Source organism: Hylobates moloch, unplaced genomic scaffold, assembly GCF_009828535.3.
Source record: "Hylobates moloch isolate HMO894 unplaced genomic scaffold, HMol_V3 SCAFFOLD_5, whole genome shotgun sequence".
Classification (NCBI taxonomy): domain Eukaryota; kingdom Metazoa; phylum Chordata; class Mammalia; order Primates; family Hylobatidae; genus Hylobates; species Hylobates moloch.
In genome coordinates, this window is record NW_026652280.1 from 57,070,363 (window position 1) to 57,077,539 (window position 7,177).

General features: G+C 37.1%; 1 pseudogene; it reads right to left on the reverse strand.

Moving 5' to 3' along the window:
• Window positions 1-5,147: 5,147 nt before the first annotated feature.
• On the reverse strand, window positions 5,148-5,924 carry LOC116468109 (small ribosomal subunit protein eS4, X isoform-like; annotated as a pseudogene).
• Between the last annotated feature and the right edge of the window lie 1,253 nt (window positions 5,925-7,177).

Sequence of the window (7,177 nt, forward strand, 5' to 3'; positions counted from 1 at the left end):
CTACTGCTTTGATCCCCCAGCATAGGGGATAGTTGCTAAGACTGTATGAACCAAATCAATATATAAATCCAGGTTCCAAAACTGTCCAACTTCATTCATGTCTTTTAGGAATTGAAATTACAGTTTTTTCCTCATGGAAAATTCATTGCCACATTTACAAGATGATGCAAGCAAGACTTCACATTTTTGCTCACCTCTTCACAGGCACAGTCCAGGAGTGTTTGCTTTGCCTTCTAGTTTATCCACTAAGTGAAAGTGCTAAATGTGATCTGAATTATTACACTTTTAGAACGGAGGAAGGAGGTGCTCTCACTGGCTGTCATTCTGTCTTTAATCTTCAAAGTTTTAGTTTGTTTTATTTTTGCACTTTATGCAAATTTAATAAAATAAAAAGAAACGATTACTGATTTGTTAGTTTTAATGTTCGTATTCTTCACAATGAAGGGCTTATCTGCTTACAGTATTCCGAGATATCTATCTTCCATATTATTAAAAGAATTTTTCTGGAAGAGCTATAGAAATATATCTGCTATAATATATCTTGGTCCCAACATCAAAGGCAAGCAACAAGAACTAATCCTCTCTCCCCAGCTTCCACTGGTACAAGATAGGCTGTTGAATGGAATGAGATAATGGTGACTGTTCTCTTTACTTTTTGCTTCAAATGATGCACAAGTGTACATACTGTGGTAATCTACTTCTGTTTAGACCATTCATGCTTTCTTATTTTATACCATCTTGTCGTGCTACTTGATTATATATCTTTTGCTAGATTATATGTTCTTTGTGATTGGGGTCTTGTGTTATTCCTTTTTATAACATCCTTAACAGTGCCAAAAGCAGAGTAGGCTCTTAAAAAACACCTACATCTAAATGTACAGACGTAGTTGAAAACATCAACAGATTTTTCCATAAAATCTGTTTTGTCAAGAACTGTTTGCACTTCAGTCCTGCAGGATCTAAACCTAGATATTGAGGATGCAGAGTCAAAAAATATTAAGGAAAATTATTATAATCAAAGAGTTTCAGACATCCAGTTCTCCTCAACTTGGACTTTCTCTAACATCCTAATGTTGTTGACTATTGCCCCAATAAATGAATTCTCTCCCTCTGTATCTTCTAAAAGTTGTAATAGACAAAGCAAAGTTTTCTGAGAAAAAGCTAGAACTGAGATGCAACTTATCAGGCTTTGAGGTTTACATCACCCTTTGGTGTGTTGCCCAAAAAAATATGGTTTGCTTCAAAGAACTGACGCAGCTTCCAGAACAGCAAAGGGGCACACGCTGAGAGACTTCTGGTGATTTCTGACAGCTTGACCAGACATGTCCCTTCCTTGCAGAGACTATGTTGTAACATAAGCTTATGGTCTTTGTTTTGCATGAATGCCTTCTAGATTAGAAATTCATGAACATGTAAATCATGCCCCTGCCATCCAAAAGGGGAAGAAATAACAGGTAGTTATAACTATCCATCTGCCCTTACTACCTTGGGATCTCCTCTTTGCATATACTTCATTTCCTTCTTACTTTTACTACAGGATCCTTGGAAAGAATAAGAGAAACCACTTCTCCTCTTTGAGTTACTTAATGCCACGTTTTCTGGTTCTTCCCCGCCCCCTTTTCTCTCAAAAAGAGATTCAAAATTTGAACCACTATGATATCATACTACTAAATTTCTCACTAAATGTATGGTCAGTTAAAAAAAACAACATATTCTTCAATCTAGGAAAAAAGCCACCATTTGAAATTGTCCTTCCTTCCCAGATTTATTAATGCCTGAATATATTTAAGTCTGTCCTGGTTATAGACATGCAGCTACAGGTATTCTGTTCGTTATTCAAACCCACCAGTATTTTGTTCAATCCATGCATCTTTCTCCCTGTTTTGTAGGTCTCAGTGAAGGAGATAAAAAAGCAGTAAAGTAAAAATAATAGAGAGAGTGAAGCCAAAAAGACTAGAGGTAGTGGTCAGAGAGTGGCCATCCTTAAAACCGTGATGCTGGAGGAGGTGCTGTTAAGGTGTTTAGAAAGTCTAGGGTGTTACCATGAGGGTGAGTGTCTGAGGACAGAGGGAGAAGATCACTGGATGAGGGGAGGTGGAGGAACAGAATGGCCGAGATGTTGAAAGGATCATCTTTGTGGCTCTTGAAACATCAATAATTATGATGGGCATATTAAAGAAGTGACAGCAAGGGAAAAGGAAAAACATCAGGATATTTGTGACCAGGAGTAGTAGGCAGATGCAACAGTAAGAAGGGTGTTAAAGACTGAAAACAAGACGTTCTAGGCTGGGAGTTTCAGGGAAGACAGAAGGCAGGTGATCAGAAATGACAACACAGAGCTAGGAGGACCCCTATCTCACCATGTGCCTCATGGTAGAAGGATGCGGGGAGAAAATGTCCCACCAGGAGAAGGCTGCAGGGTCCTCAGGTCCTTTTAGAGCAAGAAACTGAAGGGGACGTTCAGAGAAGAAGCTGAGGGTTTGAGGATTTTGCTGGAGACTGTCCAAGAGCTACAGAGGGAACAGTGTAAAGGTTTCAATAGTTGGAGAGGGATGAGACACAGGATCAGAAAGAAAGTTAGAGTACAGGGGATGAGGGATAGCTTGTGGGTCCTGGGCTTCTTGTGGCGATGGATGTGAACACATAAAGGTGTAATGAAATTGTTTCTCATGGTCTTTGGGCCTATACTGGTGGTGAGGCTCTGAGAGTTGTAGGGAGGGTGGGGATGGAGTGGGAAGCATGGCCACAAACAGGCAATGCCTTGGGCCTTCTTTTGACTCCTGTCTATGGTGAGCAGGAACAAAGAGAAGAAGGAAAGGGTGGTCTTATCTGGAGCACCAGGGGTTCAAAGGTACCTTTAAAAAAAAATAATAATAACTTTATCTTAAAGTGTAGAAATGCATGTAGAAAAGTGCACAAGTCATTGGTATTGTGGTCCATAAGGTGAAGAACCTGTGTAACCAACAACCAGGTGAGAAAAGAGAGCATCATCAGTATCCCAGAAGCTCCTACACAGCCCCACACCGCCCCTCCCAGGCAATAGCCTCCCCAAAAGTAAGCATTATCCTGACTCCTAAAACCATAGGTTAGTTTTGTCTTGTTTTGCATTCTGTATAGATGGAATTATGCAGTATATATTATTTTGCTCAACATCATGTCAGTGAGATGGATCCATGCTGTATGTAGCCAAAGTTTGCTCACTCTGATAGTGTTTGTAGGGTATTGTAGAAATATACCATAACTTCTTTCTCCCTTCCACTGTTGATGGATGTTTGGTGGTTTTCAGCTTTCAGTTGTTATGATCATTCTGGTACAAGTCTTTTACTGAACATATGTATGTATTGATTGTGGTATACTCCTAAGAGATAATAGGGTATGTATATGTTCAGTTTTGTAGATACTGTCCATTTCCCAAAGTGGCTGTACAGATTTATACTATCACCAGGTATATAAGAGTTCCAGCTGTTTTTACAGTAATCTTAAATACCTTGTCAGTACCTATGAAGATGGTTATACAATTTTCCTCTTTTGATCTATGAATGCTGCTAATTTAACTGATAAACCTGCTGATGTTGAAACATCTTTAAATTCCTGGAATACATCTACTTAGTTTATGTTGTGTTTCTCTGTTAAGTGACTAGATTTTAATCACTAATATTTTATTTAGAATATTTCCATTTATACTCATATCTGAGATTTATCTGTAGTTTTTGGTTGTGTGTTATTTTTGTTAGTTTTTGATACTGATATTATGCTAGATTTATTAAAATAATTTGGAAGTATTCATTCTAAGTTCTGAAACCATTTAAACAGCATTGAAGTAATCTATTTCTGAACGCCTTGGAAAAATTTTCCTCTGAAACTATCTAGACCTGGTGCTTTCTTGGGTGAGATATTGGGGGATTATGGAATTGGAGGAAGGTAAAGTTCTTTTGCAACTTGCTATATTTCCTTTATTGTAATTGGTCTGCTTAGATCTTTCATCTCTTCTGGTGTCAGTTTTTGTAAATTACATTTCTTTATGAAAACATTTCATTTCCTTTTGTTTCTCAAATGTGTTTTTTAGTCATGGGCAATGTGGTTTGTTTGGATTCTTTTAGTTTACTCGGTATTTGTGGTTTGTTTCACTTTTATAATATTTAAATTGTTATTTGTTCTTTCTTCCATTTATCTTGAATAGATTAGCTAACAGGTTATTCATTGTATTTATATTGCAAAGAATTAGCAGTTACATTTAATTATAAGCTTTATTTTTTTCTATGTTTTCTAATTCTTTAACTTAGAATTCTTTTTTTTTCAAGTTCTAGGGTATATGTGCAGGATGTGCAAGTTTGTTACATAGGTAAACATGTGCCATGGTGGTTTGCTGCACCTATCAACCCATCACTTAGGTATTAAGCCCAGCATGCATTAGCTATTTTTCTTGATGCTGTCTCTCCCCTAACCCCCTCCCCACACAGACCCCAGTGTGTGTTGTTCCCCTCCCTGTGTTTATGTGTTCACATTGTTCAGCTCCCACTTATAAACGAAAACATGCTTTTCCATTTCTTTTTCTTGGTTATTGTTGCTTTCTAACTTCTTGAATGGAAAGCTTAATGTTTGTTAATGTAAGTATTTCAGGTTTTTTCCTATAAGCACTATCTTAGATGTAACCCAGTGATTCAGACATGTAGTGTTTTTGTTATTGTCATTTTCCATATTTCTGGTAAGTTCAGATTTTATTTTCTTTTTAACCCAAAAGTTGTTTATGAGAGAGTTAAAGGATTTCTAGGTAATAGAATTTTTGTTTTCATATTAATTTCTAGTTTTATTGCTTTGCAATAACAATTGTTACCGGTATAATTCCTATTTTTTAAAATTTACCATCATTTCCTTTGCAATTTAATATATGGTTAGTTTTTGTGAGGGTTCCATGAAGGCTTGAAAAAAAACGTATTTTCCTGTTTTCAAGGTATGGAGTTTAATGTGTTACAATTTAATTTATTAATTTTGTAATTTAGGTTTTCTACTTTTTTACAAATGTTCTATTTATCTGCTTTCTCATGGACTGAGAGAAAAAATCAAAATATTATTCATTAATTTTTTTCATGATGTATGATCTTTAATTAAGTATAAAGACCTTTCCAACATGTTACCTAGAGACCATTTCACCCACTGCTCTCTTCCGCCACCAGTCTCTTCTCTCTTTCTCTTCAGCAGTGGTGAGGCAGATACCTTGTCCTCAGGCAAGAGAAATCCATGATTTGTTGCTTTTGCCAATAACAAAAATGTTGGAGAGCCGGGTGGCAAAGCTGTTGCTGTTGGCATCTTTTACATGAACCACATTGAAAAATCCAGGATGTTTTTCTCTGTGAGGGATCACACCAATCCTTCCCAGGTTAGCACCTCCAGTCACCATACGCAGGTTACCAGTGTCGGACCTGATGAAATTGGTAATCTTGCCAGTCTCCAAGTCAATCTGAATGATGTCATTCACCTTGATGAGGGCCAGGGCAGCAGATGGTGCCAGCATCATTAGCTGCCAGATCAGGGATTTCTTTTGTGCTTATAAAGTTTCTTCTCACTTTGAATAACTTGACCTCCTCAGGTGTAACAGGATCAACAGCAAGGTGAACCCTGGTGTCACAGATCAGATGGAAATTCTCTCTGGTCTTGTTAATGCTGACATCTAAGGAACCAGCGGCATAGGTTATCAGTCAAGACCTTGTCATCAATCTTAATAAACTGCTGCATGAGGATCTTCTTTGCTTCATCTCCTGTCAGTGCATGCTTAAGTCCGTTCCTTAGGAAAATGATGAGGGGGAGACTCTCAGCCTGTGGAGACTGGTGTATGGGTGGCAAGCAAACACACCACTCAGTGTATTTGGCATCCAGTGCTTTGGGGCTCCTACCCACTTCAGATGCTTCTTGGCACCAAGAGCCATGGCTGCACTGGGCAGGGAAAGAGGACCACCATCTTCCAGTGCACAGAGAAATTGTGGCCAATCTATCATTTCAAAGAAAGTGGTACTCTTTCTCCTATTTTCTGACACTTATACTTTATGAATGTTGATTCTAAGCTATTTGGTGCATAGGCATTCATAAACGTGATATATTCATTGTGAACAGTCCCCTCTTTTATCATTTACAAAAGTGCCCTGCTGTTATTATTTTTCTCCCCCTGAACTCAACGTTGATATTAAGATTACAAACAACCCGGCTATTAATATTGAAATAAAAATTAAAGCCCTATTTTCAGTGAATGAACAAAGTATTTATTTCCCGCTCACGCCAAACCCAGTGTGACCTCGGTTGCCTTGTTCCACCTGGTGGCTATGCCATTGGGAGTACATGACAGGGAAAGAGACAAGTAGAGAGGCACACTGGTTCTTACCTGTTTCAGCAAGGAAATGCCAGTCAATTCTCTGCATAGTCTATTGGCTAGAATTAGTCATAGGTCTGCTTATTCCACAAGGAAGGCTGGAAAAGACAGGGAAGTCAATAAATATTTGGAAAGGACAAACTGCCTCTGCCACATCCCACTTTCTCTTTGTTAACATTGCTTAGAATATCTTTTGTCTATGTTTTATGCCTTTGCCTTTTTGGTATCTGTTTTGATTTTTGCTTTGTGCATCATAAAAATTCATATATTAGTTTTACCATTTATATTTACTAGTATGACAGATATAATGGCATATTATTTTATGTAATGCTTTCTAATTTTTAGCCTTTTTCTTAGTCTATCATCTATGATTTTCTTGATTCTTGTAGGTTTTTTTCTGATAAATTGGAATGTTTGTATTTTGTTCTAGTGCTTATATCTGTAATCAAAATGTTGCATATACCCTTAGACTTCTGTTTCTTCAGCGAGTATCTGAAAATACATATTTCAACTTTACTTGTAACTCTCTACTATGAAACATGATCTTCCCCTGCCAACTCCTAGTTTACTATTTTATCTTCCTTAGTCCTTACCTTTAAATATTTTATGCCTTTTTATTTCATTAGCTTTAATTAGTTATTTTAACCTCCCAACTGCAAATGATGAGAAAGTGAGCAGACTTATATTTTTACATTCTTTTCTTTTTCCTCTGCAAATCATTTTAAATTTACATAATTTCTACTTAGTATAATTGTTACTATTTTTAATATTTACACTCTTCTCTGTTGCCATGCTTCCTAGATTTGTTTTGATCTT